The following is a 22,377-nucleotide window of genomic DNA, read 5'->3' as shown; positions in this document are numbered from 1 at the left end:
ATAGGGTTTTATGCAGGTCTATCAATAGAGGATATACTTAGGAAAGGATATTGCATGACTAACCTGATCACAGACTGAATATTAAATTGAGACACTGGACTAAATAGAATAAGACGTCCATTCTCTTCACGTTGAATATTTGTTCATATTAGTGTCATACTCTAAAATTATGTTTTTCTATTAAACAATGTAATATCCCAAAGAGAAAGGTATACAACAAAGTTGGCCTCCAGACGAACAAAATTTGTGTTTTCAATAGCCCTGTGTTTCTGACTCCAAACTCGAAGCTGCTTCCAGGAGCAACAAGTGAAAATCTCAACTACAAAAATAAACATACACATTCACGTTTTCTAAAGAAATTACTAGATTATATTTTACTCTTTCAATTTTAATTTATAACCAAATTTGTAACTAACACATTCATTGAAAATGAACTGATATTGATAAAATGTTTTATTAAAATTTTATTAAACTCTAGATTACAAGCTAAACATTGAATTTATTGATATCTCTATATGCTTGAGATCTAATTCTTCAATATTATATATTTAAAGTTTGCTATACATGGTCAATGATATCTCATTAGTAAGGAAGATAATCAGTTGAATATTTTGTCTTCTCTATTTAAATGTGAGATTCAATGACTTCATTGGGACAGAAATTTTCAGTTTTTAAGGACCTGTGACAAAAGAATTCTTATTATTTAAAAGTCTAGAAACAGATCATCTGCACATTTTGCATAGCACTAGCAAAATATGTCGTGAAATAGTGACCATTATACCAATAAAAAAAAGAGAGATTTTGCTATTGGGAGACATTACAGAATGTGTGACCTTAAAATAAACCAAAATATCCTATCGTCTCACTTGTAAATCTAAATATATATATGTAATATATATATATAAATGTTTATATATAAAACATATATCATATATATATGCATTTATATATTAATATACAAATATCATGTATAGTTATATATAAATATATAAATATCATATATTTTAACATATAAATATATTCAAATCATATATAAATATATGTATACCTAAGTATATATATACTTATAAATTTGTTTATACTTATTGTTTTATAATCAATTATATAGAACTACATATTATTATATAATTGTATTTATATTATATTCACATTAAATATATGTATATGTATTATATTGTCCACTTTCTCATCACAGGACTTGGGTTTAGAAACAAACAAGCAAAAGCGAGTGAAAAAACTAATAGATATTTTCTTCTAATGGTTCAAAAATCCAAACCAAGAACACAATATTAATTGTAATCGCCAAATGTTAGCTCCACAAGAAAAACACAGCTGATTTGAAAACCAATTATTGATAAATAAACATTTACAGGAAAACATTTACAGTAGAGCAGCTCCAGCGGAATTCATCTTTAATCCAGAGAGGAGTGAAAAATACTGGGAAATGAATTATGCTTGAGTAAAATCAAAAGCAACTGGACACTTAAATATTTTCAGAGGCAAGTAGTTTATGGTTGGGAAACAAAAAAGAAAATATGCATTTTTTGCTTTTAGGTAAGACTAGACCCAGATGTTATTTTTGTTCTCTTCCTTGTTTTAAAGATTAGAACCCTGAAGGCTGAGAGACTGTCAAAGATCACACAGCTGGTTAGTGTCAGACGTGGGGAGTGAACTCAGGTCTCTGATTCCTTGGTCTAGTGTGCTGCTCTGCTGTCTGTTAAGGACAGGTTCTAGTTCACTAAGTACCTAGAACCAGCTTTCTGGGAAAGAAAAGAGCAAATTAATGAGAAAACATAAATGGGATCAAACGCGAGGGTAACCAAGTTACATAACAAATATCTGGAATGATTGTTTTGAAAATGTTAAATATTTAAAAGTTTAAGTGTCCTGGAAAGTCTGGTTTATACTCCATTTCACCAGTACACAAATGATATTTTAACACGTATCTTCCTTTCCTGTCTGTCTATCTTTACCTATATCATTTCTCTTAAGAGAAGATGAATTGAAAATTGAGTTCAGCCATCCATAAAGTATTATTTTCAAATTATAGATCTTGGGGGTAGACAGTATGAGACATATCAGTTTTGTTTTTGTGGCCTGCCCTCCATCCATTCCTCCTTTTGGAAAGAGCACCTTATTTTTTTCTAGGGGAACTGTTCTGTCCTACCAGGGATGTATGACACAACTCTGGCCAGAGTATTCTATATAATTTGACTATAATATTGCCTTCAGAATGGGCACTTGAACCCTAATCAGTCCAATAATAATGAATTCTAGAACTTACATCAGGGAAAAGTAAAGTAGTCTTTTTCTACTGGGGCTACTAAATTGTGAGGATTCTGTATTTTGCAACAGCCATTTTGCCTCTGTAGGGGAGGACAAACTATTCTTCTACCCTCTAGGTTCTTCTGGCTGGTCTAAGAATTAAATTGACATGAGACATAATTACAGGAGAAAATAATACAAGTTTAATAACATGTATATATGGGAGAAACCCAGGAAAACTGGGTAACTCACCAAAATGGTTGAAGCCACCAACCTAAATATCATCTTCAACTAAAGACAAAGGAGAATATTGTTAGTGGTTTGGGACTTAGAAGAAGAGGAAAGCAATTCACATGGAAATAGAAAAGCAAATATTTGGTAAACAAATGTTTGCCATGCCTTGCAGAAACAATGAGAGAACTTTGATCAAATAGGCCTTACCAGGTTCCTCCCTGTCTGCCACAATTAGTTCATATTATGCTATAGTTACCTAGGGTATTAGTTCCATCCTAGAACAGGCCTTCTATCTTAAATTATTTTAGGCGGTTAAGGAGAAATCAAAGTTTCTCCCTGGGTCTTTTCTTCTTAAAAGTAATCAAGCCAAAGAGACACATTTTGAGGTGGCAAATTCTGATTCCCTGTGTCTCCTTGCAGAGGGAGCCTGCCTGTGAATGAAGCTAACAGAGAGAGAAGACAGGAGATGAAGAAACAGAGACTAGAAACTGGGGATGCTCCTGAACCATCCTGACACTAGCTAGACACTTTTCAATAATGAGGGCTGAGAAATTCTCTCTCATACTTAGCTTATTTGACTTGGAATTCTGTTATTTGCAAATGGAAGACTCCTAAAAAATCAGGTAAATTGAAACCAGTGATTAATGAGTAAGTAAAATCACTGTGGTTTCCCTTTAATAATAGAATTACACCTGCATCATGAGACTCCCATTAGGACAGAGTTTGTTCTCCGTTCAGCCCTCACAGCACATGGTTACAGCTCTTGTCTCATGGTAGGCACTGTCATTGCTTTAGAGCTGTGGTGGCTCTGCAGTATTTTTCAAATTTTCCCAGTCTGATTCTGCCTGTGGTTCTGGCATTAGTTCCCTCCAATTTGTATGGCATGATTAGGATTTATTTTTGGTATTGATGTTATTATTGTTTATTTTTTTGTTTTAGAACATATTTTTCCTCTTCCACTATTCTTTTTTGTTTTAATTAGTCATTAACGTTTTTTAATGCTTTGCAGATGTCCTTTAAACTCATAAATCCTCTTTTTTTTTTTAACTAGAGTTGTTGAATTGGAGTATCACAGTTCAAAAACCCTGAAGGTACCAGAAGATCAGTGTTAAGACTGATGGGTTGCTGAAAGGCCAATTGTAGTCTGCCAATTCAGTTGGGAACATTTTTAAAGTCATTGATGGCATACAGGGTCACAAAATCTGGACTGTTCTTATGGCATATTTTATATTTTTGATTAAATCTATTTATCATCTGCTGTGTTTGCTCGCTTGCCCCTAAGCAAGTCCTTGGGTTCCTGGGTTAATTGTTCCTGGGACCATAGACTGTAGGTGAGGGAGCAAATCAAGAAATCTGGTGACTGCAATTGAACTCTTTAAAGATAAATACTCCCTGTGTCTTCTCAGCCTTCGCCAATCCCCCCCAACACACACACGAAGTGCCTACCATAATTTCTTTAACTTAGTAGGCATTCAATAAAGCACTTGATTTTTTCATCCAAGCAGCACTTATACGTTTTGGGGGGGTGAGATATCTGTTTATTTTGGAAAAAACATATGAATAAATGCAGACAGTCCCCAACTTAAGATGGTTTGACTTACAATTTTTTGACTTTATAATGATGTGAAAGCAATATTCATCCAATAGAAATCATACTTCAAATTTTGAAATTTGATCTTTTCCCGGGCTAGCAATATGCAGTACGATGCTCTCTCATGATGCAGCGAGCCCAGCTCCCAGTTAGCCACATGATCACGAGGGTAAATATCCCATACACTTACAACCATTCTCTACCCATCCAAACACTCTATTTCTCACTTTCAGTACAGTATTCAATCAATTACATGAGATATTCAACACTTTATTATAAAATAGGCTTTGTATTAGATAATTTTGCCTAGCTGTAGGCTAACGTAAGTGTTCTGAGCACGTTTAAGGTAAGCCAAGCTAAGCTCTGATGTTTGGTAGGTTAGGCGTGTTAAACACATTTTTGACTTATGACATTTTCGACTTATGATGAGTTTATCGAGATGGAACCCCGTCGTAAGTCGAGGAAGATCTGTAGTAAGGAACTCCTCTTGGTCAACGTCCATAATAACATTCAAATACTTATAGTACTTTGAGGTTTTCAAAGCAGATTTCCATACATGATCTCCTTTCATTCCTGCAAAAACTCCATATAAAGCCAGATGAGGGGACTCACAAGAGAGGCTAAGTGATTTTTTATAAAGCCAAAACATAAGCGAGTATTGGAGCAAGGGCTGGAAGTACTGTCTTAAAATACTGGCTCAAATACCTTTTCTACTGTGTTATGCTCCATTCCCAAATTTCTTAACAGGATCCTTTTGGTTTCTTTGTTAAAATTTCCTCATAAATTATTTAAGAATTATACTAAAAAGCACTTTGAATTCCAAACTTAGAGGACAAGAGATTCTTTTGAAAATGAATCCTTCTCGTATGCCTACTTCACTTCCCATTATTCATATGGGAATTGATCTTTGAGGGAAAACTCTCTTCCAGGTCATGAGAACAGAAATAATTATAACTTTCTCTTTATCTCATAACATTTGTATATAATGCTGGAAATTAAATCTTCTCAGAAAGGCAACAATATTCATTTTAACCTCATGTTTGACTATAAAATATAGGGATTGATTTCAATGAGTTTTCAACTATTCCTTTCTTCTCTTCTTTGCCTGAGGGGAAAATGACTAATTCAAAAATGGTTTTTCATTTGGAAATTTACATGTCTCTGAAATAACTTTGCTCTTGGATTGCTCATGTTGTTCATAAGCAATTTTTAATTTAAAAAATTAATAAAGTTGACTTGGTGCTAGTGAGTTTGGGTCCAATAGACACTCTTGGGTGGAAACAATTCTTATGGAGATTGTCTTGATCCCTGAAGCTCCAACCTCCATCTCTGGGTCACCTTCTTTGATGATTTCACTGATAAATTTGAAAGATGTATACAATGAGCTCTTGGAAGCCCTTTATCTATTGTCTCAAATTGTTGGTATTTTGCCTCATTTAGGAAAGTATTATATTTCATGAACTCCATTTTGAGATATTTAAGTACAGAGTCCTGGGACAATGTGAACCAAAGTCTTGTCAGTCCAAGAGTAGAGGCTTGATGATCTGTCTCATATGATGAGCCTTCAGTGCAAAAGAACACTGAGCTCAGTGAACTCATCAACACCATAACCTCAAACCCAATATACTGAAAAGTACAGTTGTGTCGCCAAGGAGACAAGGATGGAGCAGAAATGTGTGTTGACTCAGCAGCCCCAGCTGTGTAAGGTGACATCTGAGCCAAGCGTCTGTCTGCATCTCACTGAACAGGGCCCACAGAAACCCAAGACACCATGCAAATTATTTCAAAAAGGAAGCAGGCGTTCCTTCTAAGTTGCAACAATCATCAGGAAGTTTCATTTAAATTCATATGCCAACATTTGCAAGATATTTCTCCTAGTAGGCAATCACTTGACAATGAAGCAGAGTATCTCATGCTGAAATTTTCCTGGGATTCAGTATTCAATATTGCCTACAGCTTGGTGAGAATTGCTGAAAAATTAAGGTAATAAAGAATATTGCATTTTTAGTGTATCACAGCATCAATTTCTTCCTGGTATGTCACTCAAAAATCTGAGAAGAATTAAGTCAATTTTTACTGTGTTATGACATATAAAAATATGGCTTGGAGATTAAAACCTGTGCTGTCTCAGAGAGTCATCTTTTCTCTCTTGAGGGATTATGAATTCAATGCTTTAGTTAAACTCTGTGGTTGTAAACAATAAACTATGTATGAGAAAAACAATGCTAGTGTAATCTAAGAAAAAATGTTTTTATGTTTTTGTCATAACATAAAAGAGCATAGAACTTACTTCTATAACATAAAAGAGTATTAAAATTACTAGGAATGTATTTAGATTTCTGATAAAATTTTCTATTCATGTCGTCTGATAAATTAGGTTCTTGGACCCAATTCTACTGTGTGTGTGTGTGCGTGAGGGGGCTCCCTTACACCAACGACAAGCAATTCTCAGGACACCAGCAGCGTGTCCAAAAATTCAACTCAGTTCTGACACTGTCTCTCCAGAGATACAATCAGATTCCACAGGCTAAGAGTGGAATCTCACAGACTGTTTCCCCCACTTCAGACGCCAGTCACAAGCCCAAATTAACACCTCTGCTTCTGATTGACCAGCTGTAAATTGGAGGTTCTAAGGACACCTTCCAACCCAGAATGCCAATTACAAGTTCAGGTTGTTACTTGTACTTCTGACCAGAGGTTCCCGACCCCCTCCTTGGGTTCAATTAATTTGCTAGAGCAGTCTACAGAACTCAGATAAATGTTTTACTTACTAGATTACAGGTTTAACATTCTACTTACTAGATTATTGGTTTATTATAAAAGTGTTACTACACAAAGGGCACCATCTGTTCGCCATGAGACAAAAGCCAATCGTCAAGAGGCAAGATGGTGGAAAAGAAAGGGAAGTTTATTACAGCTTGCTAGCAGGAGGGAAGATGGCCGACTAACGTCTCAAAGAACCATCTTAAGCAGGCACAAAATCTTACAGCAGTTATATAGGCCGGTGCGTTATAGGGGAGTGGGTTAGGAATGTTTACCTTCTGGTGTTACAGACTGAGAGTGCCACACCAGATCTTTCAGTTTTCATTGATGATGGCTATCAGTATAGACTCCTTGTTTGGGGGTCATCACATTCCTAAGGAACTCAAAAGAACAAAGTTATCTTATCACAGCTGGGTGGTACATGCACAAACAGGGGTCATAAAGTCTACAGCACAGTTAGATCTCCTGGAGGGTGCATATCCAGCTGGGTTAGTTTGTCAGAGGTCATTCAAAGTTACAATAGGGTTTCTTTTCTATAATGTGGTTTCCCTTATGTCAACCTTGTCTTGAGCCAGTATCAAAAGTATATATATAACTTAGGAACAACCAGATGGCAGTATACATAGGGCAAGGTATGGGGAGAGGGCATGGAATATCCATGATCTTTTCAAACATGCCACTCTTCCTAAATCTTCACACGTTCACCAACCAGGAATCTCTCTAACACCCCCCACTCTATGGGGTTTTAAGGAGGCTTCATTACACAGGCAGGATTGACTGAATCATTGGCCATTGGTGACTGATTCAACCTCCAGCCCTTCTCCCCTCCCAGGAAATCAGGGTATGGGACAGATAGTTCCACCACTCTATTCATGGTTGGTGTCCCTGGCAGCCAGTCCCCAATCCTTGGATGCTTCCCAAGTCACCTCATTAAAATAAACCCAATTGTGGTGGAAAGGGGCTTGTTGTGAATAACAAGACACCCATTTCACCTTTATGGCTCTGAAGCATTTTCAGGAACTGAGAACAAGAGACCAAATATTATAACAAAACATGCTGCCATTGCTCTTATCACTCGGGAAATTCCAAGGGTCTTGGGAGCTGTGAGCCAGGAATCATAGAGGAAACCCAGAGAGGAAACCCAAACATATATGAGGAATATATATTTCTTATAAATCATTTCATTTTAGTATATTTGACTTTCTTTTCAATATTGTACATTGTAACTATTCAAAAATATTCTGAGAAGAGTCCATAGGCTTCATCAAACTGACAAAGTGCTCCGTAGCCCAATAAAAATTTAAGATCCCCAACTCCATTCAAAACTTTCCTCTCTCTCTTACTCCCCATATTCAAGAGCAGCTTGATATTTCCCCTCTATCTTCAGAATAAATCTCAAATCCAGTAGCTTTTCAGGGTCTCTAACACTACTGTCTTAAATCAAGCCACTGTCTTACTAACACAACTGAAGTAGCCTTCCCACTCGCCTTCTTACCTCTGTTCTTCATCTTTACAGCAGTGCATCTCAGCTGGAAGTGACTGTGCCCCCCTACTTGCTGAGGACATTTAGCAAAGTCTGTGGACATTTTCAGTTGTCACAACTTACAGTATCTACTGGGTGGAGTCCAGAGATGCTGCTAAACCCCCTACAGTACATAGGACAGCACTCTATAACAAAAATTTACCTGACTCAAAATGTCAATAGTGCCTAGGTTGAGGAATCCTGCTCTATAGTCTTTCTCCACATATTGGTCATACAATATTCTTAAAAAAATGCAATGCAAATCAGATTCCATTCCTTCATAAATCCCTCTCCTAGATTCCTAACACATTTAGAAGAAAGTCCAATACTCCTAACCGTGTCCTACAAAACCTTGCAACTTGGCCCTGACTATGTCTGTAAAATCTTCTCCTCATTCACTCTTATGTAGCCACATTAGCCTTCTTGCTGATTTTAAGAGATCTCATGCTTTTTTTTTTTTTTACTTAAGGGCCTTGTATATCTAAATTTTAGAATTTACAATGTTCTACTTTGGGATATTTGCTTGGCTTACTCACTTCATTCTCGTATCAAAAGTTACCTCCCCTAACTAAAATAGCATCTTATCAACTCAATTGTGATCCAATACAACTATCATTTCAATCAGGAACTGATCAACATGTGCAATTCTATGTCTGATAACACTAATATCTATAACCTCTTCCAGGTCAAATCTTCCTTTTTTTCCATGTTGGTTTTCATTGAGGTGGTATTATCTCATCTGCACGGATATGTTTTCTACTTTGTGCAGGGCATTGTATCTGTAATAATTGTTAGTAGAACTTTGAGACCTAGGATGATATTATCATCTTCCAGACAGAATTTACATCTCTTTCTATGAACACGTTCAATCCAAGATCATGTTTATCCAACATCAGAGACTGAAACTATTTGTTTCTGTTTTTGTTTTTGTGAGGAAGATCAGCCCTGAGCTAACATCCATGCTAATCCCCCTCTTTTTGCTGAGGAAGACCCGCTCTGAGCTAACATCCATTGCCAATCCTCCTCCTTTTTTTTTTCCTCAAAGCCCCCCAGTAGATAGTTGTATGCCGTAGTTGCACATCCTTCTAGTTGCTGTATGTGGGACATGGCCTCAGCTTGGTCAGAGAAGCAGTGCATCGGTGCACGCCCGGGATCCGAACCTGGGCCGCCAGTAGCAGAGCGTCTGCACTTAACCGCTAAGCCACGGGGCCGGCCCCTGAAAGTATTTGAATCTGAGGTAAAGTTCCTGATAGATTCCTTTTAGTTCATGCCTGTGTAGGGGATGAAAACTTTTCATTCCACACTTCTAGATTCTTTGGCTGATCTAATAATCAAATTGATATAGGACAGATTAACAGGAGAAAAATAAATTTAATTACATACATATGGAAACCTCACAAAGACACGAGACTCCCTGACAGCCAGGCAATTGAGTCTTGCATGCCATCTTGAGCTCAGGAGGTGGTAGGGGTCTGGGACTCCAGAAGGGAGGAAGACAATTTACAGGAAGACGGGAAAGCAAATGTTTGGTAAACAAATGTTTGCCATGTCCTGCAGAAACAAAGGAACACAGTAAGGATTCGAAGATGCCGGGCTTGCTAATTCCCCCAGTCTACACACCTAACTCGTATTCTTTGTAGGTATCTCTGGTGATAGCTCTATTCCTGGAATGGGCCCTCTATCTAAATTTGTAAAAGGAGAGAGAGAAAGAAACTTCCTAAGTCTTTTGCTTCTTAAAACTATTCGGCCTAAAATAATTCTCATGCCAAAGAAACACATTTTGGAGCGGCAAGTTTTCTCCCCTACGTGCGCTCCTATGGGTATAGCCTTTTGGGGGCCCAACGCAAATTAAGTATGCTTCATCAAGACTTTTCCTCCCAGAATAGCATGGTCCAATATGGCTGTTAAAAAGCCCAGCTCAAACTTTTAAGCCTCCCTCAGCTCTCCCATCTCTGAGAAATTGTTCTCTGGCTTAACTCTTCAGGATTGATATCAAAGAGAAAAACCTGAGAGGGGTGGTGCATAAGCTAGCTATAAAGCTTATAGTGTAATCTAAGTGTAATTATTAGAGATAATCTAAGCATTCTCTGATAAAACTAGACAAGAATAGTGGCCAGGGTAATGAGAATGAGTAAGTTTTTTCTTTTTTTTAACAGAACACTGACTGACTGTTTACATGTGAATAAAGGAGATGAATGAGTCAAAGATCACTGTGAGTGATTAGACTGGAAAGACCTATAATATAACAAAGTGGAAACATTCATAGAGAAGGCATTTTTATTTTTTTGAGGAAAATTGGTTTGATCTGTTCATTTAGAAATAATTCATTAAATCAGTATATGTGTGTATGTGTGTGTGTGTGTACACGTGTGTTTGTGTTAATATCTGCTATACGCCGGACCCTAGTCAACATAGATTACAATCATGATGAAGGTGTCACTGACTAATTGCCCTGAGGACCTCAAGGAAGGTTTCGGAAGCATTTAACTGTTTAAGAGATGCAATCACCAACCACCTTGAATCAGACCAAGCCTCAGCACAAGAGAGAGGTCTATGACCTTTGCCTCATTTTTAGTGCTAAGATTTCCTCTTTGAGAGGAGCTTAGGCCTTATTACAGTAACCTGCAGTGTCTGTAGAAGCATGTTTTCCAACTGAACCTGCACAAGTGAATACTTACCTCTCCCTTTGAATATTCATTGCCCATCTGAAATAAAAGGTCTCTGCCTCCCTTGCCAGCCACGACTTTGGAAATGATTCTGCATGGCCTCCAATTTGCTGCAAATAAATTCTACATCGTGTGACAACTGATTTTAACTCCACCAGGAGGGGAACCCACTTTTGGTTCAGTAACACAGGGAAGTTCCTGCCCTTCAAGTATGCAAATTCTGTTGGGACAGGCAGAGAAGTTAACAGAAAATTAGAATACAGTCTATTAAATGGTACAATAGGGGCGAGTGGAATGTTATCACAGAGGTGGGGTGACTGTCTCAGGAAGAACAAAACTGAAACATGAGTAGAAGTTAACCAGGAGCTAGTGGGCAAAAGAATGTGTTTGGTGGTTGGTTGGAGAGAGGGGAGTGTTTAGCCCTAGGGATCAGAAAATATCGGTGAAATCACGCTTGTCCCACTAAGCACAAGTTACTTAGCGTGTATGGAACTACGGCATGAGGTAGATAGTGATGGAAGAAAGCAGGTTAAAAATCATGCTTGGGCTTTATTTTGATGACAGTGGAAAAATTCGTTTTAGTATATGCCATTATCTAATCAGAAGTAGACATGATGTGTAATTGTCCTTCAAAGGTAGGACATTTCTTTAGCAATAGCGTGTTTCTAGTATGAATGGGTTTGTCCTTCTCATTTTGACACAAACTATTTAAACTTGAAATCTGAATAGAAACTTTTAAACAATTATAACAAGTTCTTAGGAATTTGCCTTTACGACTTAGCAAAATGAGCGTGGGCTTTGGAATCCAACAAATCTTTGTTCAAATCTCAGCTCTCCTCTTCCTATGTTGTGGATGTGAGCAAGCTTTTAGTCTTCCAGACTGGGGTGTAATTTCTATCTAGACTACATGACTAATGGTTATATCATACAAAGAGCTAAACTAAAGGGTGCCTGACAACTAGGAGATACTCAAAAAATAGAGATTTAGAAGTCTGCCTCTGAGACTTCTAAGAAAACAGATGAAACTAATTTTTAAAAATTACAAGGGGAAGAAAATCATTTGGAAGAGCCAACAGTAGTCACTACATTTCAGACACTGAGTCTTTCCTCTTGACACTGCAGACTGTGCGTGTTTCCTCTTGGGATTTCCACAGGACCTGCAAACTGAGCAAGAAATCATTTGATCCTGCACTTATTTCCTTATGATCCACCTTTGAAAGTCCAATATTTTACCTTTCACTTTACCCATTTTTATGCTATAACCTTTTATAATGCCATCTTAAGTACTTCCAGTCTAGGGAGATTATGATCTCTGGGCCCTGAATGTGCAACACTACCTTGCAATCCACCCATCACTCTCAATTCATTTCCAGATCATAATCCAGAGTAGTCTCTGTGCCTCTAATTATTCAGAAAACTATGAAAGGAAAGAGCTATAGTATGGGTGTCATTACTTCCAAACCTTCACAGACTGCCATTTCCCAAGCCGCTTGTTCAGGTACCTGTAGGCAAGCATAATTAGAACGCTACCCACCTGCATATATGTCACTAAACATCAATGATTTACTTTCTGATTAAGGTCCCTGCTGACATGACTGAACTGGAAGGCCTAGTTATTGCAGCGTATAAATTAAAACAAGGATGGCAATAACCTAAAAAACAAAGCAAAAATACTCTTCCCATGGTGCATTGCTACTGCTCTTGCAATGAAGCAAGTTCAAATGAATTGCAAATCATAGTTAATTTTAATATTTTGCAGTACATTAGCTTTTAACTTTTATATACCATTAAAGCATATAGGACTTTTTAATTTAATTCTTTGTTTCATTTTATTAGAGAATATATAAAAAGGAAGAAATATATTAAAGCTGAGGTCATAATCTCCTGAAATTGAACAAAAATTTCATTACATCTTTATTTTTCTGTAAAAAAGAATTCAGAACATTCATCAAGTTCCCACTGCTCATAACATCTGAAAATAAAATAATAATAACACAAAATTAGGTAAAAATGAAGTAGCTTTTTAATTATGAAAAGTATTGTGTGTAAGAGTTTATGGGAAATGGAACTTTCTTACTTGGTTGGTGAGAGTGATATTTGGCTTAATATTTCTGGAGAAATATTTGGCAATATGTATTAAAAGCTGTAAAATTAAGTGTACTCTTTCACCCTATGATTTCTAGGAATTTATTTTAATAAAATACTAGTTTATCTTGAAGAAATAATTACAAGGATATTGAACATAGTAATGTTTACAACAGTTAAATTAAGAAATTAGTTAAATAAAACACTAGGTATTCATAAAATGAAAGATGATTATCAGTCACTGAAATTAAAATGGAAAATGACACAGTTCTCCAGAAAGCCTTAATAACCCTGAAAAGATATAAAGTAGTCATTGGAAAAAAAAACTAGAAAAGGGAGAGTGTAGTGGCTGAAGTTTCAGGATTTTCTCAACATTCTGAATTCTTGGAATGTGAGTTATCTTGTTCCTGAGAAGAGAGGTACATACTATTGTACTGGTTACCTATACCCAAAACCCAAGAAATACCACCTGAGACTTAAGATAATACGTTGGAAAAGGCTGTGAGGGAGGTCTTTTGCCTATGATGAAAGTGACCTTCTATAGCATATGCACTTGTCCTGGGGGAATGTACCCATGAATATTGGTGAAGGCCACTACCAAAACAGGGCAGACATTGAAATGATTTATAGCCAAAACATGCACGTGACTTTTGGAAAGCCTAAGGATTCCAGCCTTCAATGCTTTGGTGATTTTAGAAATAATCATGCTTCAGTGACAGGGACTTTAGGGATAAAGAGAATATAGCTGGACAGTCAGATTGGGGAAGCAGCCCAAAGGTCATTTAAAATTCGAAATTTAATACTCACATGGATGCATTTAAGCCAAAGTCATTCCCTGCTACCTATTTGGTTGTGGGAGACCTATCCAGATCTGTTAAATGATGCAAATGTGCTGTGATTGAGTCAGGGATTATATAAAGGATAATCCTCAAACTGAAATTGTGTCTCTAAGGGAATAGGCAAGAAATCTTCTTGGTATGAGTACTCAGATTGCTCTAACACAGTGATGTGGGAGTGTGGAAAAAATAATACCTACTCAGCTAGACTGCTATTTCTGTGTGTGGAAGTGACTTTTATGCAGGATCTGCCTCTATCCATGGATTCATATCATAATCTTATGGGAGGAGTTAAGGCACCAGGCTGAGAAATGCATTTTCTTTGCTGGATATAAAGACTTAGTAGGAATACATATAGCAAGGTATTAAATTGGGTTTGTATTTTCTACATTTTCTCTCCGCGAATTTTAAAAAGAAGGACAAACTTTGGCCTCTATTGACTGCGGAAATGTTTGTCGCAAAGTAGACAGTAGAGCCTTCATGGTCATCAGTTGTTGACCAGAGGGTGCTCTTAATCCCCAGAATTTTGCAGATATAATTAAGGATACGGATCTTAAAAATGGACTATCTGGGTGGGTTCAATCTAATTACATGCGACATTAATGGCAGAGAACCTGCCCTGGCTGCAAGCAGCAGGGAGAGGATGGAAGAGGAAGCAGGAGAGATGAAGCAGAGGGGAAGATAAGAGAGATGCGAAGTATGAAAAGAACTTGTCCCACAGCGCCGGCTTTGCAGATGAAGGGGGCCTCCAGCCGGGGAATGCAAAGGCCCTCTGGAAGCTGAGTACGACTGCTGGCTGATGATCACCAAGCAAATGGGGACTTCAGTCCTACAACCGCAAAGAACAGAGGTGGGCAACAAGTCAGAACGAGCTTGGAAGCGAATCTTGTAAGAGTCTCCCCGTAAGAGCCCCGCTGGCTCACACTTTGATTTTCGCCGTGTGAGACTTAGAGCAAACCAGTCAGAACTGTGAGATAATAAATGTGTGCTGTTTTTTGATGCTGAATCTGTGGTCATTTATTAGAGTAGCAAGGTACTGAAAACTAATGCAATGGCTAAAACCATATGTTGACACAGTTCATGTTGAACAATCTCCGTGTAGATAAATACATGAAAATTGTTACTAGTGGGTGGGAGGGAAAGTGCTACAAAGATTCAGATAAATTTCAGCACCACTACAGCCAGTAACTCCTACATCATATATTATGCTGATTGGACTAAAAGAGCTGGAAGACCAAGTGATTATTTTATATCATTTCAATTATCTAGACAAAAGGCAGTAAAGATGGTAGTGTTGACAGAATTAGACAGGAGACTATAAAGTTGAAGGATAATATATACAAAGATAGAATTTGGTTTCAGAGTGGATTAAAGGGATGAAAGGGCAAAAACTATCAGGTTTCCTTCCTGGGTAAGTAGAGAATGGTAATGCAATTGAAACAAATACGGAAATGAGAGTGCTGTGGGCTTACAGAAGCAAGTTATCTTCAGCCTTGGGTGTGCTTAATTGGAGTTGACAAACGTGTAAACAGAGGTCCTTGAGTCAGGGGTGAATACAGATTTGGAGCTCAGTGAGAGTTCTGGGCTGGGATAGAGATTTCTAGGTTATTATCTTAGAGGAGGTGAGGGGAACTCTGGGACTTGTGCCAAGCAAATAGCATACCCAAGAGTGGATTCTTGGAGGAGGAAAAAGGCTGGCACAAAATGTAGAAAACACATGATTAAAAACAATTAGACTTTGGGTGGTAAACATGATGTAGTCTACACAGAAACCAAAATATAATGATGTACACTTGAAATCTATATAATGTTGTAAACCAGTGTTACCTCTAATAAAAAGAAAAAAAGAAAATTTTGGAAACAACTTGAATGTACCTTCAATAATAGGAAACAAATTATGGTGTATTGTATTATATCAAATCTAAAACACCACTGATGCACCATTATTTTATGTAACACTAAAACAGAAAAACTCTGGGACTTACACTATGGCATTTTATCAATTGTAAGATGCGTACTTGTTTCAGAAATGTGAAAATAAACAGGCATCTTACAAAAAAAAAAAGAAAACAATCAAATTTCAAATAAGAGAAAATAATTCTCTTATTTTTAATATTTATATTATATTATATTTATGTTGGATCATTTTGGTTCATAAGAATATATATATAAAATATATCCAAGAAAATTATAGCGCTACCAGATATTATATAAACTAAATCAAATACTTTAGATCACTCCTGTCCAAGAGAAATATAATGTGAGAAATGTACAGAATTTTAGACTTTCTAGGAACCATATTTTAAGTGTAAAAATGAGGTGTAATTAATTTTAATATGTACTATACTTAACCCAATATATCCAAAATACTATCATTTCAATGCTTAATATAAAAATGTTTAATGAGATGTTTTTCATTCTTTTTTCCAGATAAATCTTTGAAATCTAGTGTGTATTTTATATTTAGAAGACATCTCATTCCAGATCAGCCCCAGTTCAACTGCTCGGTGACCATGTGTGATACTGCAGATTTAGATAATTATTTATTTTCCATAGGATATCTTATTTTTAAATGACCATTCTCTAATGTAAGATTTTGAAGAACTTTAAAAAAAAGTCACATTAACTGTGCTTCAATATTAGCATGTTTTAACTCCTTGCTATAAGAATTCTTCCGTTATTCTCTTCCTTTCTCTCAGCCTCCAATTGAGTCAGTTATTCTACTCCGTCAGACTGTCGTGATTTAGATCATTTACATTTTTTTCTGTACACATAATTCTCCAACAATACTTTTTCTCAGTTTCAAGTGTAAATGGATTAAATGTTCACACCAGTTTTTATAAACCAGTTTCTCCAGACTATGTTCTTAAGCTTAACGTATGGTTCTTTGGAATTAACCATAGCCTCCCACCTTCAGTGCACAGGAAGAGGGGCTCAGAGGAGGTGCAGTCCTTTAATGATTACATTCCTTCCGCTTGATCAACTATAGTAGGTACAAAATTTGGGGGCCACATTTTCCCTCAGAAATTGAGATATTGCTTCTCTGGTTTCTCCACTGAGTATTGTTAGATCTTGGCTTAGAGTTTCTCACTGTCTGGATTTTGTCATCAAGTCAATTCTGGAGATTGTTTTCAAATCTACAAGTGCTCAGCTGTTGTCTTTACACAGGAACAATGACTGATCTTGGTGTAATACTATTAGGATGCTCTCTTTGCCCCACTGAGGCTGCTGTAGACATTTATAGTCTCCGTAGACATAGCATGCTGTTGGGTTAGAAGTGAGAGGCCAGCCATATTTTCTTCCTCATTAAAGTTGATTAAATTGTATCACTTTGGTTCTTCCTCTTTTTTTTCTTTTATATTTGACATTCAATAATGTAACAAGATATGGCTTAAGTTTTTCATTCTGGATCTTTTTTTTTTGCATTGAAAACATGGTTGGCCCTTAAATATGCAGATCCTATTCTTCTCTCAGGAAATATTTTTTAATCATAACATCTTTTTTATCTTTTTAATTTTAACTTTGTTAATTATATTTCTGTGGAACCGTTTTGGACATATGTACCTTTCATTCTCTTTGCCATTGTTCTAAGTGAAATTTTTCTTCATTTCATAAAATAATCTTTTCTTCTATGGAAGAAACTTGATTTTCAATCATGAATTATCTGATCCATTTATATTCTAAGTTATATATTAGTTTTCGATGGATTTATTTTGAGCATCAATTTGTTTCTTTAGTTATGCAATCTCCATTTTTATCTTTCTGTTTCTTTATCTTCATAGCTTTGAGATCTTGTCATATTGAATCAATTATCTCAGTTAATTTTCCTATAGCAATATTTTTAAGTGTCTGTGAAATTTTATACTTTTCTTAGAGGATTTAATTTTTTGTCTCTATTTTTCACCTGTCTTCTGCATGTAAACTCTATTTCTCTTATTTTCTCCTAGTTTTCTTCAATAGATAATGCCTATTTTTAAAAGAGATTTAATGTCGCCAATTTTCTTTACTATTTTATTTCTTTACTATGTTATGTGGGCATCTTCCGTCACTAGTTTTACCTTACCTGAAGCCTGTTTGCCTTCTTCACTGAATTACAATCCAAATGTCCTTTGTTTTTGTACCTGGATATAACCAGAGAGAGGGAAAACTCAGTAGGAACTCTATGAATAATTTATTGGAGGGAATAATTCTATTTGTTTTTTTCCTAAGAGATTTTGGTAAATGTCTTGTTAAATGTTGTCCATCAAATAGGAGTTCTATATCCCACTTCCGTGGGGGGTTATTGTTCGTGCTTGCTCTACACTCCCAATTCAGCTTAGAGGACTAAGGCATCTGCAGTCAGAACTGTATATACATTTATAATATTTTATCCTGATAGCAGCTGTAATCACAAAACATCACAAAAAAATAAATGAAAGAATTAAAAAACCTATTTTTATATAGGTGTAATTATTCTTCCAATATACGTTGCCCAAGTCTACAAGGTGAACTTTTACAATGGTTTTACAAAATAATCATATGATCCTTGCCAAATTACATTATAGTGAAACAAAATTTAATAGGTATAAAATAATTTCTGTTGCTTTCAGATTCAATTCAAATTCAATTCAAATTCAATTACTCTGTTATAAGAATGATAATGCAAAGAAAATTTAATCTTGTAATATAAATGCACATATGCAATGAAGAAACTTAAGTCTTCAGGGAGAAATGTTAACTAGACTCTATGATGCTTGCTTTGTTTACAGGTGTTATAGATAAGGAAACCACCATTAAAATCCAATTAATGTCATTTAGTTCAAGGAAGAAATCAGAAATATATATTCATTAATTCTTTCAAAAATATATTTATTGAGTACCTATTATGAGTGCAGCACTTTTCTAGATTCAAAGTATACAGCAGAAAGTAAGATGCATAGAGTCTTACACACTAGAGGGTGAGATAGACAATATATAAGTAGACAAATAAATACGCAATATAATTAGAGATTCCATGAAGAAGAATGAGGCGAGACAAAGGACAGAGAGATATAGTTGGCTAGTTGAGTGTGCTGCTTTTCAAAAAGACCTAAAAGAAATGATTTGTGCATATAATATATTTAATGAAATAATTTGGAGAATTTAGTTTGTGCAAAATATTTTTAGTTTATTTGCATTAGAGTTTAGATGTTTTGAATCTTCTCATAGGATATAGCACTTATACAACAAGAGAAAAAATTTCTGTGGGTTTACATAAATTTTAATATTGTCATCAACTAGGTAATAAAAAATCACAGGACAATTGTACTGATGGTGTAAAAACAATGGCAGAAAATTAAAGGATTGCCAGCTCATATTAAATCTGCTATTGAAATGCGTTCAGACAGTCACGAGATGTTAGGTAGATAAGCATTGGTAATTTAGGTGGTGACAGTATTAACCAAAAAATATGTTAAATAATGTCATAAAAGTAAACTCATTAAGTTTTTAAATTGTTGACTTTTCAAATTTATTTATTTATTTATTTATTTATTTATTTATTTATTTAGTGAGGAAGATTAGCCCTGGGCTACCATCTGTGCCCATCTTCTACTTTATATGGGACGCCGCCACAGAATGGCTTGCCAAGCAGTGTGTCAGTCTGTGCCTGGGATCTGAACCTGTGAACCCTGGGCCGCAGAAGCAGAGCTCGAGAACTTAACTGCTACGCCACCAGGCCATCCCCCATTTCAAATTTATTTTTAATGAAACAGGAAGTTATTTGTAAAATGTCAATTTTTGTACAGAAGTTCATTAACTGTCCTGAGGGAAGATGCTGGTACAAATCTTTCTCATGAGACAAGAAATCACTATTTTTTCATGACAAAGAAAATCCATTATTGAAGTACTTATCTGATACAACATGATTATACCAACTTGCATGCTTTGCTGTTTTTAACAAGCTAAATAAACTTGATTTGATGACTCAGTGTTGCAAAGATACCACCTGGATGAAAGATTCAAAATTCAATGAGAAAATTCAAACAAAGTTTGTGTTCATTTAACAATTGACTTTTATAACTTTGAGTGAATTGATTTAAAAGATAAGCAAGGCAATATCTGAGATTTTTTAAATGATATTCTTGGGAATGTAAAAATGTTATACGATATATTTGGAAATATGCGCCCAACCCAAAAAATCAACTAAAATTGCTGACACTCTACTGATCAACTCCCTCTAAATTAAAAATTTACTAATTCAAGAAAGTATTTTATACCTCAGCTTTGCAAACAAATGACTTTTTATTTCTATTTTAAAACTTCTGACCCAAACAACCTGAGCATTGCAAGTTTAAAAATGACATAAGTATTGTATTCACAATGATTTATGATTAGAATACATTTCAGCATCCCATTTAACAGTGAGAATATGATTCACAATGGCTGGCAATCAAGATTTTCTTGGCAGTATATATCTAAATTGAAGTAGAGAAATAAACTGATATAAAAAGGCAACTGTTATCTAGAATAACCAGTTTTAAAACATTAAAATTGAGATGATTTAAAAATAAATTAGAACTGGTTTTATACTAAGCAAATGTTAACATTTTGTGATATATAAATGTTTAATTACATAGAAGTATGTCATTATTTAGTTAAATATTGGAGTTTCACATGTAACTTTATGTGGAATAATGGATTCCTCAACTAGAAAATTTGGAATGATTTTTATGGAAAGTATGGACCCATGGAAGGGTTTTGTGAAGGATCATATTTGAATTTAGATAGCTTCTTAAGGCGGCACAGTGAAAAGTCTAACAAGGCGAGTAAGGTGGGAAACAGGTAGAACAGTCAGAACTCTATTATAAAATTGTAAAGAGATTAATAGTAATGAAAATCTAAATTATGAGCAGTGTTAACAGAGATTGAGTAGAGGGAAATGACTCAGATGGATTCGGCATTATTTCGAGAATGAATCGAAGATGTTTTTGTTGATTGGAAGTGAGGAACAAAAATGTATACTGCTCTATAATAATAAGGCATCATTATCGCCAAGACTGGTCATAGGATTAACCATTGGAAGAACCAGGACTAGGAATGTATTCTTTCCACTAAACCAAACAACGTGGCCGTGGGTCTCATGTGATTGGTACAAGGGTTGTGTTGATATTCTTATGGGTCTCAGGGCAGATTTTGCTCTCACCTAAAATCCTTTTTCTACTTCATGGCAAATACACAGAGCCTACTCAACAACCCATTGAACTAGAAATGTGTATGGACTAATCAATAACAAAGTGAGTCAAATGGTTCTGAACCCTGAGGACTTATTCTAAGGCAAGTGGAAGGAGGCAGACTAGGTACATTGTCCTAACTTCATCATTAGTTGGCTGATTAATGACTCTCGTTGCTGGAGAAAACCCATCTTAGCCTGAATATCCTTTATATCACTTTTGTTGGTAGCCTCTTCTTGAATACTTCCAGTGAAGGAGAATTCTCTGTCTCCTATACATAACTTAATTCAAAATAATACTAAATGTTAGAATGCTCTCTTTTAATTCAAACTGGAATTGCCTTCCCTCTCAACAAGAAATCCTGAATTTACCTATAATCTGGGGCCACACAGAACAAATTCTAATTTCTCTTTGATTTAATCCTGCTTCCAAATATGCAAGCAATTTTCATGCTTACTGTCCCTGACTAATAACCACTTCTGTAGAGTAAATACACTTATTCTTAAATCCCCGCACCAATTTCTCTGGTGATAGGGTTCCAATACTGGCTATTGTCCCTCGAATGTGCCACAGTGTGTCTACAATTCACCTAGCATTTTACAAAAAATTCAGGGTTTCCATCCGGCAGTCCCATTGTGATGCTAGAATAGAAGACGTCCCCCGGCTCTGCCTTGTGTTTCTGTCATGTCACTTGCTGGCAGCTGAGCCAGCACACTACCATGTTGGAAATGTTGGATGATGGGTGTAAGAACAGCACGATGGAGTCACTCACAGTTTACTTTCCCTGGGAGCTTCAGTAGAACCCACACAGGTGCTGCATACAGTTGTGCGATGAAGAATAAGTGCCTCATCAGCTGTCCTCCTCCTGTTCATGCTACATCAGGAAGAGTGAAGCACCCTCCCTCCCTCACTTACAACCCTCCTTTTATGCACAGCTACACAAACCGTATGGGAAAGGCTGGAATAAATAGCTAAAATAGTAGCATGTTTATTTGTGAACCAAGCACTCAAGCAGGGTTGGATATGCAACACTAAAACTCATGCCAGCTTTCAAGACAGCCAAATAAACAAGCTCTAGAACACAGAAAATTAACTCAGAAAGGAAAACGGGGACTTCTTGGCTAGATTATGTCAACACATACATTTCCTGATAATTCTTTTTCATTAGAGAAGCACTAGGATGGTGCTTATTATGAAACACTGAACACCAGGAGGCAGACTTGGA

This window comes from Diceros bicornis, chromosome 7, assembly GCF_020826845.1.
Source record: "Diceros bicornis minor isolate mBicDic1 chromosome 7, mDicBic1.mat.cur, whole genome shotgun sequence".
Taxonomy (NCBI): Eukaryota; Metazoa; Chordata; class Mammalia; order Perissodactyla; family Rhinocerotidae; genus Diceros; species Diceros bicornis.
Note: the sequence above shows the minus strand (reverse complement) of the source record.